At 43.5% G+C, this 13,646-nt stretch overlaps 1 protein-coding gene across 1 annotated transcript in view; it reads left to right on the top strand.

Moving 5' to 3' along the window:
• Positions 1–13,646, top strand: part of dnhd1 (dynein heavy chain domain 1) — a 112,873-nt gene that overhangs the window by 14,821 nt on the left and 84,406 nt on the right. The gene's annotated exons all lie outside the window — the stretch shown is intronic.

Genomic DNA, 13,646 nt, shown 5'->3' with positions numbered 1-13,646 from the left:
ATACAGAAACGTCAGACTTTGTGCAGCTTGCAAGCAAGGGAGAAACCGTCGGGCCAGGTCGCCAGGCTGGCGTAAATAGCCTGGCGACCCTCCTTGGTCTCACAACGTTTTTTCCCTTGCAGGTAGGTTTTATTTCACATTATGGAATAGGCTGGTCACATTCTCATTGGTTAACTTCAAATCACTTGTTTTTATAACTGTCTTTCTTCCTTAGAGATAAGAGCATGGGGAATGTTTACCTAACTCCCCAGTGGTGTTACACCCCTCCCTAGGGTCCTACACCCCTCCTTGGAATAAACATTCCTTTGCCCGATCTTTACAACACTTTCACAAATGCAGTTTTTCACATGCCATTTTTCTCTTAGACTAATGATGAAGATAATATACAAATATTGTCATATCACTATTATGCAGCTAATATACATCACAGAAATATAATCATATATTTACATTTTATTACATTTCCCTCCTGTTTATCAAAGCATTAGACTGTTTCATATCCAAACATATTACTCTTTTCAGTTTTCAACATGTCTTTCATATTGGTGTTAACATGACACTTTTACACTCAAAAGGTTGTGCACAGTCCTCAAACATTGAACAAACTCCTTTTCCCTCGGCCAACAACATGTCTACTGCCATAACTGGTCTGCCACACCATTTAAGTGGTGTGCTGCAACTGTGACCCTTGAGCAAGTCCTAAATTGTGAGTCAGATTGGTCAATCTTTGTAATTCGACAGACAGACAATTTATTCTGTCTATAATTTTGCGGTGTGATGGGAAATATAGAAGTACAAGCGGAAGGCCCTTAAACCCGCTGCTCTTTGGTCAGTCAGTTTGTACTTGTTAGGGACCTCTGGGCACCCCAATAGAAATACGTAGTATCAGGTGCTACTGGGACCAGACCGTCCACTAACCTCTCGACCTTGACCTTGCAGTATGATTCTGGCTGATGCTGGTCTTTGTTATGACCAAGGCTGGCCACAAAAGGAATACATAGGCACAAAGTCCTAGACCTTTGGCTTCCAAGTGCCCTCTCAGCACTGTGTGCCCACACCACCACCATACGTCCTGGCGCTTGGGTTGCTAAGAGACCTCCTCCCGTCACTCCTTTGACACATATGAACTGGTACTCTTCCCATCTCATATGCATATCTCATTAACTTTGCATGTAGTGATGTTGTAGCAGATAAAAAGGCACTCTTAGGTAGTGTAAACAACAGTGGCTGTATAATATGCCATTGTGTTTCCCCAGCTACTGTCATGTCGATTATACATTATACATTTCATAACCTTCCACATCAAGTTGATCACTTATTTTCTTCCCTCTATATTTCAGGTCTGCGTATTGAATTTAAAAATGTATGTTTCATTTACCGGTATACACAGTTGTGACACACCAACATATGTTGATCTATTAGAACATGGATTGGGTGATCAGATTACCTTTGCCTCTTTGCTGTCTTTTTTTTTCACGTGCTACCGATTGTCCGGCGCATAATGCAGGTGTTCTTAGCACCCATATTATCGTCGTCGCTGTGATGATGATAACTCGTTTTTTCTTTTGCTGTCTCTGGCTCCCGTTCATCGTAGCAGAGTGTAATGCTTTGCGCACCGTATACAAAGCGAAGTCCTGCGTCTGCTGTGTTATGGATCTGTTGTGTTGTCTGCCGCTGATGCCGCCAGTTCAGACTCTCTCTTTCCATAAAGAGAGATGCACCCATGATCTCGTCCCTCCAGTGGTGAGGACGACACGGTGTGGCTCCTTCCACCTTGGCTGTTCCACTTGGCTCGCCTCTGTAAACACCAGATCTCCATACGTTGTGATAAACAATGTCTTTTGGCAGTTCATGTATTTCAAAAAGTTCTCTCGTGAATATTGTCAATCTTATATTCCATGATAAGTCTGTAGTTTTATCACTGCTGGGTCCATTGTGCACATCAAACATTTTTTTTAGTAATTATTGAATCGTAATGTTTGTTTACTAGTCCATTCATCCCTCCATTTGAGACATGGCATCGCCCATGACTCAACTTCTGCAGCCCATTTAAACAATGATTTTGGTAATCATGCTTTCCATCAATGTTTCTGCATTTCATAAAGTTCAATAATCCAGATAGTTTCCTAACGTTCACTAATCCAGGATGTAATCAAGGGAGAGATGGAATTGCGTCTGTCCTCAACTCCGCAATCTCACCTCAGTCCTTTCACAGTTCACTAGTCACATCCCTGGCTGAGCTCCCCAAGGGGCAATTAGTCTATGTGTCTGTAATCTGACACTCAAACCTATCTGTTTTACCACCATTTGTTTCAAACTCTAAATGTTTGCTTGTGCGCGTGTGTGCGTGTATGTGTGTGTGTGTGTGTGTGTATGTATGTGTGTGTGCAATTCAAATACTTCAAACTATAATAATTATCTCAATAATTCCCTCGTTGAGCTGGCCATAAGGGTCAGCTCACAACTTAGAATCTTTCACATAATTAAGCATCATGTTTCACATCTCCTCTGTTGGTGAGGCCTGAATAAGGTCACACATCTAATGTAATGTACTAATCTTCTATATGTGCTTGCAGGTGAGTTCCAAACTCAATCTCTCACACCTGCTCATGTGATGCTTTACAAACATTGTGTCTTACCGTATTTTCCGCACTATTAGGCGCACGTAAAAGTCTTTAAAGTCCTCAAAAGCCGTCCGTGCGCTTAATAGTCCGGTGCACTTAATATATGGTTTATTTATGGTTGTGCTTACTGACCGCGAATATATTTTGTTTGGTACACGGTGTATAAAGAAGATTTGGGACGCGAGAGACGCCGATGCACATTTAGAAGCATGTTTACGGTATTCCGAAACCGGAAGTCCCAACAACATGTATACAAAGGATTCTGGGAACAGTAGTCTACCGCTACACACGGCGCCCGCGCGCGCCCTGTCAAAATGTAAACATTATACTCAGGCACAACGCGGACACCTAACAAAGGACCCCGAGTTAAAGACTCAAACACCGGTAATAACATAAACATATCCATGCTCTAACATTTAAACTCAAGGCAATAAGTCACGCAGTAGAACATGGGAATAGAGCAGCGGCGAGAGAATTCAACGTCAATGAATCAATGGTACAAAATTGGAGGAAGCAAGAAGATGAGCTGCGCCAAGTAAAAAAGACCACACAAAGTTTCCGCGGGAATAAAGCGAGATGGCCAAAGTTAGAGGACAACATTGAACAGTGGATTATCGAACAGAGAGCGGCATGTAGAAGCGTCTCTACAGTCTCTATTCGACTGAAGGCCACAGCGTTAGCACGGGACATGAATATTAATGACTTTTGTGGTGGTCCCTCTTGGTGGTTTCGTTTTATGAGAAGACGTAATCTCTCCATCCGCGCACGAACTACCGTGTCGCAGCAGCTGCCAAAAGACTATGTAGAAAAGCTGGCCAATTTCCGCGCATACTGCAAAAACAAAATCACTGAAAATAAGATAAAACGTGAGCACATCACAAACACGGACGAGGTTCCCCTCACTTTTGATATCCCCGTGAACCGCACTGTGGAGAAAACAGGGACCAGAACAGTGTCTATACGCACCACAGGGAACGAGAAGTCATCCTTCACTGTAATTCTCAGTTGCCAGGCTAATGGCCAGAAACTTCCTCCCATGGTCATTTTCAAGGGGAAGACTTTGCCAACAGAAAAGTTTCCAGTCGGCGTCATTATCAAAGCTAACCCGAAGGGCTGGATGGATGAGGAAAAGATGAGTGAGTGGCTGAGAGAAATTTACGTCAAAAAACCGGATGGCTTTTTCCACATATCTCCGTCCCTATTAATCTGCGACTCGATGTGCGCCCAATGTTGTCAAAAAACAGGTGAAGCAAACTAATTCGGTGCTCGCCATCATTCCCGGTGGATTAACTGAAGAACTCCAGCCGCTAGATATTGGTGTCAACAGGGCGTTCAAAGTTAAACTACGAGCTGCTTGGGGACAGTGGATGACAGAGGGTGACCACACATTCACCAAGACGGGGAGACAGCGCCGGGCGACTTATGCCACTATCTGCCAATGGATTGCGGATGCCTGGGCTAAGGTAACAGTCTCAACCATCGTCCGTGCTTTCAAGAAGGCTGGAATAATCACCGAACACGGTAACACTGACGGCAGCGACAGCGACACGGACTCTGATAATGACGAGTTGGACCCGGTGCTGTTGGATGCCGTAATGGCACAACTGTTAAACTCGGACACGGAAGAGGAAGATTTTGAGGGATTTGATGACGAGGAATGAATTGGAAAAAGTAAGTGCAGTGTGTTGTATTTTACGTGTTTGTACCTGAGTTTGTCTAAGTTGTTGTGACCATGCTAACGTTCCTTTTAGCGATATTAGACTGTGTTTTTTACGTGTTAATAATTGAGTTTGTCTGCGTTGTCAGACTGTTTTTTTACTTGTTGCAGCTGAAGTCAAAGTTGTTGTGAATACGCTCATTAACGTTTGAACAATGTTGATGTTGAACAATGTTGATCTGAATGAGTTGAACGCGTTTAATAAAGCTCAACTGACTCTGACTTATCCGTCTGTTTTGTTTATCTTTTGCACTTTATCGTCCGGTGCGCTTTATGTATGGACCAGTACACATGGTAGACAGATAGCTGATGGTGCGCGTAATAATCCGGTGCGCCTTTTCGTACGCAAAATACGGTAGTTTTTTCTAGCAAGTCTATATGCATATTAAAAATCAAAATGATCCTTTCCCTTGTTTATAAGGCACGTCTTCTTTATCAACCTCTTTTTCCCCTTGTTCCCTACTTTCTTGTCTTTTCTTTGTCTCGTCATGCATCTTCCTCTTTGTCTTCCCCTCTGTCACTTTTCCTGTTCTTTTCCCTGTTTCTTTTCTTCCTTTTGGGGCATTTCACCTCCAAAAATGTCTTTTCTTGTAACGTATCTCCAATTTCCAAACCTGCTTTGTCTGTCCCTCTCTTCACTTACTCTTTAGCCTCACTTGTAAGCTGCTTTTACTTTCTATATTGCTGCTGATATAACTATCAGGCGCTGCATCCTCTAGGATTCCAGAGTTATCTTTAAAATATCTCTGTCATTCTGCTTCAAACTCATGTATTGATTACCCATCCCCCTGTTTAGTTTTCACTATCTTAAGGTAATCTGCGGGTCTCATAAAATTTACTCTTCTCCTGCATTACACTCCTCCCCCAGGGCCTTCCTGTAGTCTAACTATCTCTTGGCTCCGTCCTCAGGTATATCATTATATTGTCTGACTATTTCTGCACTGAACGGGTCCTACTTTCCCTTTAACTATATCTAATGAAGATATGCTTCATCAGGACCTGCTGTATTTCTGCGTCATCCAGTCTATACTGTGCTATAATGAGTTCTAATTCACTTCAGTCCAATGTATACTTGTATGTATGTATTTACTTTTAATATCACTTAAAGTCCATGTCCTGTACACATACGTTGTTCCTCCTCACTTGCTGAATATGCCTCTGACAGGACGCTCGAACTCACAAAACTGATGTCCACGAACTCATGCTCTGCTGACTGGGCTAGTCGGCCCTCTTAACCCTTTTCTGCTTACCTGGGGTTCTATTTGATTCGTCCATTCATTCCGTCATGGCTCATTAGTCCTGCAACGTTTAAGTCCTGTTATCACTGGTTTCATAACTTCTATAGCGTCTAAATTTCAATGATATTGTCTTATTTAAATCTATTCAGTTCTTGATTGAATCTCCACAATCCTTCAGGTATTTCCTTTTAGAATATCAAATTCTTTCCCTGTTAATGTTAACTCTTCTATTACTCCGTCAACCCCCTGCTGTGGTGTACTCTTGGCGTCACTGTGATGCGTAAAGATGAGGACATTTACTTCATCCTGATCCATCTTGCTCTGTTGCCTATCCCTCCTGTGTTTTCCCAGTCAATAGCCCTTTTGTTATCTCTGACTATCTTTTATGACCCCATGTATGTCCCATGTCCCCCCACTCTGCGTCGTTTGCTTTAGTTAATGACACAGTCATGTCTTTCCTGGGAGACACAACCTTTGTAACTATGTTTGGGGACAGGAAGTGTCCTGTCTGTGATCACATTCCCCAAAATATTGGCCATCTATAAAAATCTGAATTCATCTTCATCTCTTATCAAGTTTAATAAATCAAAACAAAAACTCTTAAAATTTGTTCTACAGAGCTCTCTGTAAATTTAAACCAGCTGGGTTTAGTTCCGCTTATAATCATTCCTTCAGCGCGTCCTCTGACTGCTTTCTCTCCATTCTCCTCTTCTTGACCTTCTCATCTCCCCCTCTCTGCCACGTCTGTGAGCATACTGGACAAATCTCCATCCACATCCTCTATGACCTTTCTTTTGTCTTTTAGTCTTACAGTTTGGGTTGATAATTCTGGCATTATGTGGTCTTGGTCGTCTGGGAGAAATGCTACTTAATGTACAGACGAGTTCCATGTCAAGCTTCTAGTGGATTCCCTGCTGGTTTCCACCGGACATAGACTAGATGTTTAAGATTCACCCTTGTCTGCAAATTTTAGATCTCTCAGAATAACGCCTTGTGACCCTTGTATGATTAATTGTGATTCTCACACCTGTTAGTTAATCACTATTAATCCTCATTCACACATTCACACTTTCTTTCTTACTTACTTCCTTCAAAGCGCTTACATTCACTCGTCTTTATGTCAGTAACAACTCGTACATAAGGCATCATAACTTTCTTTCGGTGAGAAACTTAAACTTGTGGTGAGCAATTTAAGTCTTAAATCTTCATGCATAAAGCCAACCAATATTTTTTTCAGTAATATCAAACTTATGCTTATGTGAGAAACTTATCTCGTACATAAGCCTACAATATTTTCACAGTAATATTAAACTGGGCATCCACCAACAATATTTCACAGTAATACCAAACTGGGCATAAAGCCTACATTATTTTTCAGAAATATCAAACTAGTGCATAACAACGTTTTATGGCTCACTCTTTTTCACACACAAAGTTTTGTCTGACCTTCTTGTCTCCTGTGTTCTCCTGCTGCCTCGACACGACGCGCTCTACCCGCGGAGAATGAGGTGCGATGGGCGCCCACGGGGAAAAGTGGACTTCCTTCTGCTGTGCACACAGCTCAATCTCCGCGAAGGGCAGCTTGTCACCCGGCTCGGAGGACCAGAAAATGTCAAGAAAATAGACATAAACCAATGCTATTCCTTAACACACAGAGAACACAATTCAACTTAGAATATGAAACGATACAGAAACGTCAGACTTTGTGCAGCTTGCATGCAAGGGAGAAACCGTCGGGCCTCCTTGGTCTCACGACGTTTTTTCTCTTGCAGGTCGGTTTTATTTCACATTATGGAATAGGAGGGTCACATTCTCATTGGTTAACTTCACATCACTTGTTTTTACAACTGTCTTTCTTCCTTAGAGATAAGAGTGGGGAATGTTTGCCTAACTCCCCTGGGGTCCTACACCCCTCCCTGGGGTCCTACACCCCTCCCTGGGGTCCTACACCCCTCCCTGGGGTAAACATTCCTTTTACCCATCTTTACAACACTTTCACAAATGCAGTTTTTCACATGCCATTTTTCTCTTAGACTAATGATGCAGATAATATACCAATAATCACCATTATGCAGATAAAATACATCACAGAAATATAATCATATTTTTACATTTTATTACAGGAATGCTTTTAGCTCACAGTTAGACACTGTTTCTTGACTCTAACTGGATCTGAGTATTATACTATTACCGTAACCTTTTTTTAAATGGAGAGCTTATGAAACAATATCAAATACGTTTATAACTGTGGCAAACTGGTTGCTTCCACACGGTCCTGCTGCAGTCATTTCAGAAGTGTATCATGTGTAAACACATTTGAAATATGAACTATCATTTCTCTGTCACAGAATTAAAAACAAACTTCAGGAGCGATGTTGAACTTGGAAAGTAAGTGTTTTCCCCCCTCTTTTATTTACAAATACCAAACAGTAACCATAGCGACAACAAGAAGAAAACAAACTTCAGAGGGGGTAATTGTGTATGTGTGTGTGTGTACGTGTCTGCGTGTGTGTGTGTACGTGTCTGTGTGTGTACGTGTGTGTGTACGTGTGTGTACGTGTGTGTGTGTACGTGTGTGTGTGTGTGTACTGCTACGGTCACCTCGGAAGTGGTCAGGAACATCACGGTGGTTCCCATCATGTCCCTGTTTAAAATGAGTCTTCAGAGTGTACGTGTGTGTGTGTACGTGTGTGTGTGTGTACGTGTGTGTGCGTGTGTGTGTGTACGTGTCTGTGTGTGTGTGTGTACGAGTGTGTGTGTGCGTGCATGTAACTCTCACTCACCCTCCGCGGGTGGTTTCTATTCCTCCCCCTTCAAGCTCGGATCCTCTGGCCCCTGGGAGTTTGAGGGTTCTGCACAGTATCTTTGCTGTTCCTACACTGCACTTTTCTGGACCGAGATGTCCGATGTTTTTCCTGGGATCTGCCTAAGCCACTCCTCCAGTTTGGGGGTCACTGCCCCAAGTGCTCCGGTCACTACGGGCACCACCGATACCTTCACGCTCCAGACCTTCTCCAGCTCCTCTCTGAGACCTTGGTATTTCTCTAGTTTCTCATGTTCCTTTTTCCGGATGTTTCCATCCCATGTACTGCAATGTCCACCAACACGGCTTTCCTCTGCACCTTGTCGACCACCACTATGTCCGGTTGGTTCTCCATTACCATTATGTCTGTCTGTATGTCTGAAGTCCAAGAGGACCTTGGCTCGGTCACTCTCCACAACCTGTGGGGGTGTTTCACACCTTGTCCTTGGGGTCTCCAGCCCGTACTCTGCACAGATGCTGGCATAGTGTACAGTGTTTCTGTACACTATGCCAGCTCCTGGTTATGGAGCTCCATGTATGTTGTCCCTGCCAGCATCTTGCACCCTGCAGCTATGTGTGGGATTGTCTCAGGGCCCCTTTGCACACCCTACACCTTGGGTCTTGTCTGGTGTGGTAGATCTGGAACTCTATTGATCTGGTGTTCAGGGCCTGCTCCTGTGCTCCATGATAAGGGCCTCTGTGCTGTTCTTCAGACCGGCTCTTTCTAACCATTGATAGGATTTTGTGATATCAGCCACTTCAGTTATGTTCCGGTGGTACATCCCATGTAGGGGCGTGTCCTCCCATTATGGTCCCTCCAGCACCTCATCATCCTCTGTTCCCCATTGTCTGAGACATTCACTGAGCACGTCATCTGTAGGAGCCTTGTCCTTGATGTACTTATGGATCTTGGACATTTTGTCCTGGATAGTGGCTCTCACACTCACTAGTCCCCGGCCTCCTTCCTTACGGCTAGTGTACAGTCTCAGGGTGCTGGATTTGGGATGGAACCCTCCATGGTCAGGAGCTTTCGTGTCTTAACATCTGTGGTCTGTATCTCCTCCTTTGGCCTCCTGATTATTCCTGCAGGGTCTGATCACTGGCAGGGCGTGGCAGGGTCGGATCACTGGCAGGGCGTGGCAGGGTCGGATCACTGGCAGGGCGTAGCTGTTTATTGCCAGGGACATGTTCTTGTCATTGAGCTGGCTTCTGAGGACTTGCCTCACTCGTTGTAGGTATTTGGCCGTAGCCACTTTCCTTGTTACCTCTTCAAATCAATCAAATCAAATCAATTTATTTTTGTAAGGCCCAAAATCACAACAACAGTTGCCTCTGAGGGCCACAGGGAGAAATGAATCAACAATGTCTGTGGTGGCGAGGGAGTCAGACGATGTCTGTGGTGGCGAGGGAGTCAGACAATGTCTGTGGTGGCGAAGGACGATGTCCCAGGGTCCTCTGTCCTTAGACTCTCCCTCTCGGCTAGGAAAAACTGCAAAAAAAAACCTCTTTGGGAAAAAAGCGTAGAAACCTGGAGGAGTTCCAGTGAAGGAGAGATCCGACTCTCACAGACGGACAGACGGACACGAGGGAGACTGGAGCTGGACCCACTCTTCAGGCAGATGAGGGACCGACTGAGGCGAACTGGACCCACTCTTCAGGAAGATGAGGGACCGACTGAGGCGAACTGGACCCACTCTTCAGGCAGATGAGGGACCGACTGAGGCGAACTGGACCCACTCTTCAGGCAGATGAGGGACCGACTGAGGCGACCTGGACCAACTCTTCAGTCAGATGAGGGACCATCGGAGGCGAGCTGGACCCACTCTTCAGGCAGATGAGGGACCGTCGGAGGCGAGCTGGACCCACTCCTCAGGCAGATGGGGGACCGTCCACACAGGGCAGGGACCACTTCACCAGGGGAGGGGCATCTGGGTCCACAGGTCCTCAGGAGTGAGAGAAAGAAAAAGAAGGCGGTGAACAGTTTGCAAGTGGAATCAAAAAATAAATATTGTTTGATAGCATAAGTAGTCAGAAGAAGAAGAGGATAGTGCTCAAGCTGTCATACTTCCCCCAGCATAGTTACTCCTAGGGCAGCGTAGCTAAAGCTGTGGGTTTATATTTCTGTTCCTAACTAGTCTGACCATAAGCGATTTCGAAGAGGAACGTTTTAAGCCTGGACTTAAATGAAGAGACTGTGTCAGCATATTTAACATGGGTCGGGAGCTGATTCCATAACACAGGAGCTTGGTAGCTAAACGCTCTACCTCCTACAGTACTTTTAGAGACTCTTGGCACCACCAGAAGGCCGGCATTCTGAGAGCGAAGAGCTCTGTTTGGATGATATGGTTCTATAGCATTTTTGAGGTAGGATGGGGCCATGTCATTTATGGCTTTGTAGGTCAAGAGTAGAATTTTGAATTTGATTCTAAACTCGACAGGGAGCCAGTGAAGAGACTTCAGCACTGGCGTAATGTGCTCTCTTCTTTTTGTTCCTGTTAGTAATCTTGCTGCTGCATTTTGAACCAGTTGAAAGCTTTTTATGGAGATTTTAGGACACGCTGCAAGCAGGGAGTTACAGTAGTCTAATCTAGTCGTTACAAATGCATGGATACGTTTTTCGGCATCACTTTTAGGCAGGATTCTTCTGATTTTGGCTCTTGTTGCGCAAATGGAAATAGGATGTTTTACAAGTTTGATTCTTATGAGCTTTAAATGAGAGCTCCTGGTCAAATAAGACTCCAAGGTTTCTTACAGTAGAACTGGAGGCTACACTGACATTGTCCAGTGTGACTATCTGCTCAGATAGAGCATCTCGTAGATGCTTAGGGCCAAGCACAATGACCTCGGTTTTTTCAGGGTTAAGAAGCAGGTAGTTTAGTGTCATCCAGGTTTTTATCTCCTTCACACAAGTACTAAGTCTGTCTACTTGATCGCTCTGATCAGGTTTCATTAATAAATACAGCTGAGTGTCATCTGCATAGCAGTGGAAGTTAATGTCATGCTTTCTGATAATGTTGCCTAATGGCAGCATATAAAGAGTAAACAGAATTGGACCGAGTACCGAACCCTGTGGCACACCGTAAATTACTTTAGAGCATGGTGAGGAGCTCTGGTTTATATTAACAAATTGGAACCTATCAGATAAATAGGATTTAAACCAGCTGAGGGCTGTTCCTCCAACACCTACATCGCATTCTAACCTCTGCAGTAGAATGTTGTGGTCAATGGTGTCAAACGCTGCGCTGAGGTCCAACAGAACCAGGATTGAGACCAGTCCATCGTCAGCGGCTAATAACAAATCATTTGTGACTTTAACTAGTGCAGTTTCAGTGCTGTGGTGGGTTCTGAACCCTGACTGGAAAACTTCAAATAAGTTATTGTCCTGCAGGTGGCGACAAAGCTGTTTTACTACAACTTTTTCAAGGATTTTAGAGACGAAGGGAAGATTTGAAATAGGTCTGTAGTTTACCAATAGGTCGGGATCTAGATTAGGCTTTTTCAGAAGAGGTTTAATGACTGCATGTTTGAAGGACTGTGGAACATTCGAGTCACTTTCGAGTGAAGTATTTATTATATTAAGAATAGGGTCTATAATTAGGGGGAGAATGTCTTTGAGGAGTCTGCTTGGAATGGGGTCTAGGACACAAGTTGAGCTTTTAGAGGACATAATGGCTGAAGTTATCTCTGCTTGATCAACAGCTGTGAACCTTTCTAAGTTTACAGGTGGATTTATATGGGACGTTAGATTTACAGCTTGGGCTAGTTCAGGGCTAATAGCGGGGGTAATTTCATCTAATTTATCTCTGATTGTTTTTATTTTATTATTAAAAAATAGGAGGAAATCATCAGAGCTAAGTGTAGCTGGGATTGAGGGCTCTACTGCACTGTGACAGTTTGTTAGCCTAGCTACAGTGCTGAAAAGCAATTTAGTGTTACTTTTGTTGACTTCTATTAGATTTGAATAATATCTGGTTTGGGCCTCACACAGAGCCTGCTTATAGGACTGCAGGCAACTTTTCCATGCTTTTAGGGATTCTTCGGTGTGAGAGCGAAAAAATAATCCCTCTAACTTTCTAACTCTTTGTTTATGTGAACGCAATTCTTGGTTGTACCATGGGGAGGCGCGCTTTGGCCTAATGACCTTCTGTTTTAACGGCGCTGCAACATCAAGAGCAGACTTCAGAGAATTCATGGTCAAGTCGACAAATTGATCACTTAAACTGGGACTAAAGCTGTTCTCAGCAGGATCACATGACATGTCACTGAATATTGGCTCTATTATTTCTTTGAATTTTGAGATAGATTTTTCAGATATTGTCCTTTTCATTATAACTTTATTTTGTGGGACTGGATGATCTTTAAGAATAAACTGAAAGGTAATTATGAAATGATCTGACAATATAGGGTTTTGAGGGAGGACAATGAGGTCACTAATCTCTGTTCCATACGTTAGGACAAGATCCAGAGTGTTCTTGTGAGTGTGAGTCGGTTTATTTACATTCTGAGTGAAACCAATGCTGTCTAACAAGGCGCTGAAGGCATTACTGAGAGCGTCATCACTCATGTTCACGTGGATATTAAAGTCTCCAGCTATAACTATTTTATCCCAGGCTAACACTAAGTTTGATATAAAGTCAAAACCTCTTCGAGGTTGCAATTTGCCTGTGGGATTCCCAGGTACTACAACTGTCCTCAATGTCTGCTATCGTTTCTTCTGAGAGTAAGACCACATTGTATGATTTTTAAACTATTTATTTATTTGTTATTTCTGGGAAAGTCTATGTTAAGAGGTTTTTCTATTGGATTTAAGTCTGGAAACTGGCAAGACCACTCCAGAACTTTAACATACGTCTTTCTGAGCCACTCCTTGGTTATCCTGGCTGTGTCTAATATGGGAGGCTGGGCTTCAAACCCAGATCTCCTGTGTGAAGAGCAAACGCTATCCTACTGATTTACACTCTTGTAGTGCTAAATGGATTAAATAACCTCACTTAACAACCAATTAACGACACAAACTAGTGCTCCTTTGTTGTTAAATGTTTGTTGTTTAACGTCTGATTATTGGGAACATGAACAGCCTTAGCTACAAAAAAAACTTCTCTCTAAAACACTTTTTAAGTCTGTTTGTTGAAACTTGGCGCTAGTGTTACTTCACTTCTCCTCTGCACAGGCTCAGTTAAACCTGCAAACATCCAAGACACACAGGTTTATGAAGAAGAGGTCCACACAGGAACACGCTGCAAAGACAACAGAGGAGACATCTC

The sequence above is a fragment of the Eucyclogobius newberryi genome, unplaced genomic scaffold (genome assembly GCF_026437365.1).
Source record: "Eucyclogobius newberryi isolate DKJ021-1_F unplaced genomic scaffold, fEucNew1.0.hap1 SCAF_4, whole genome shotgun sequence".
Classification (NCBI taxonomy): Eukaryota; Metazoa; Chordata; class Actinopteri; order Gobiiformes; family Gobiidae; genus Eucyclogobius; species Eucyclogobius newberryi.
This window is presented reverse-complemented; position numbering and strand designations above follow the sequence as displayed.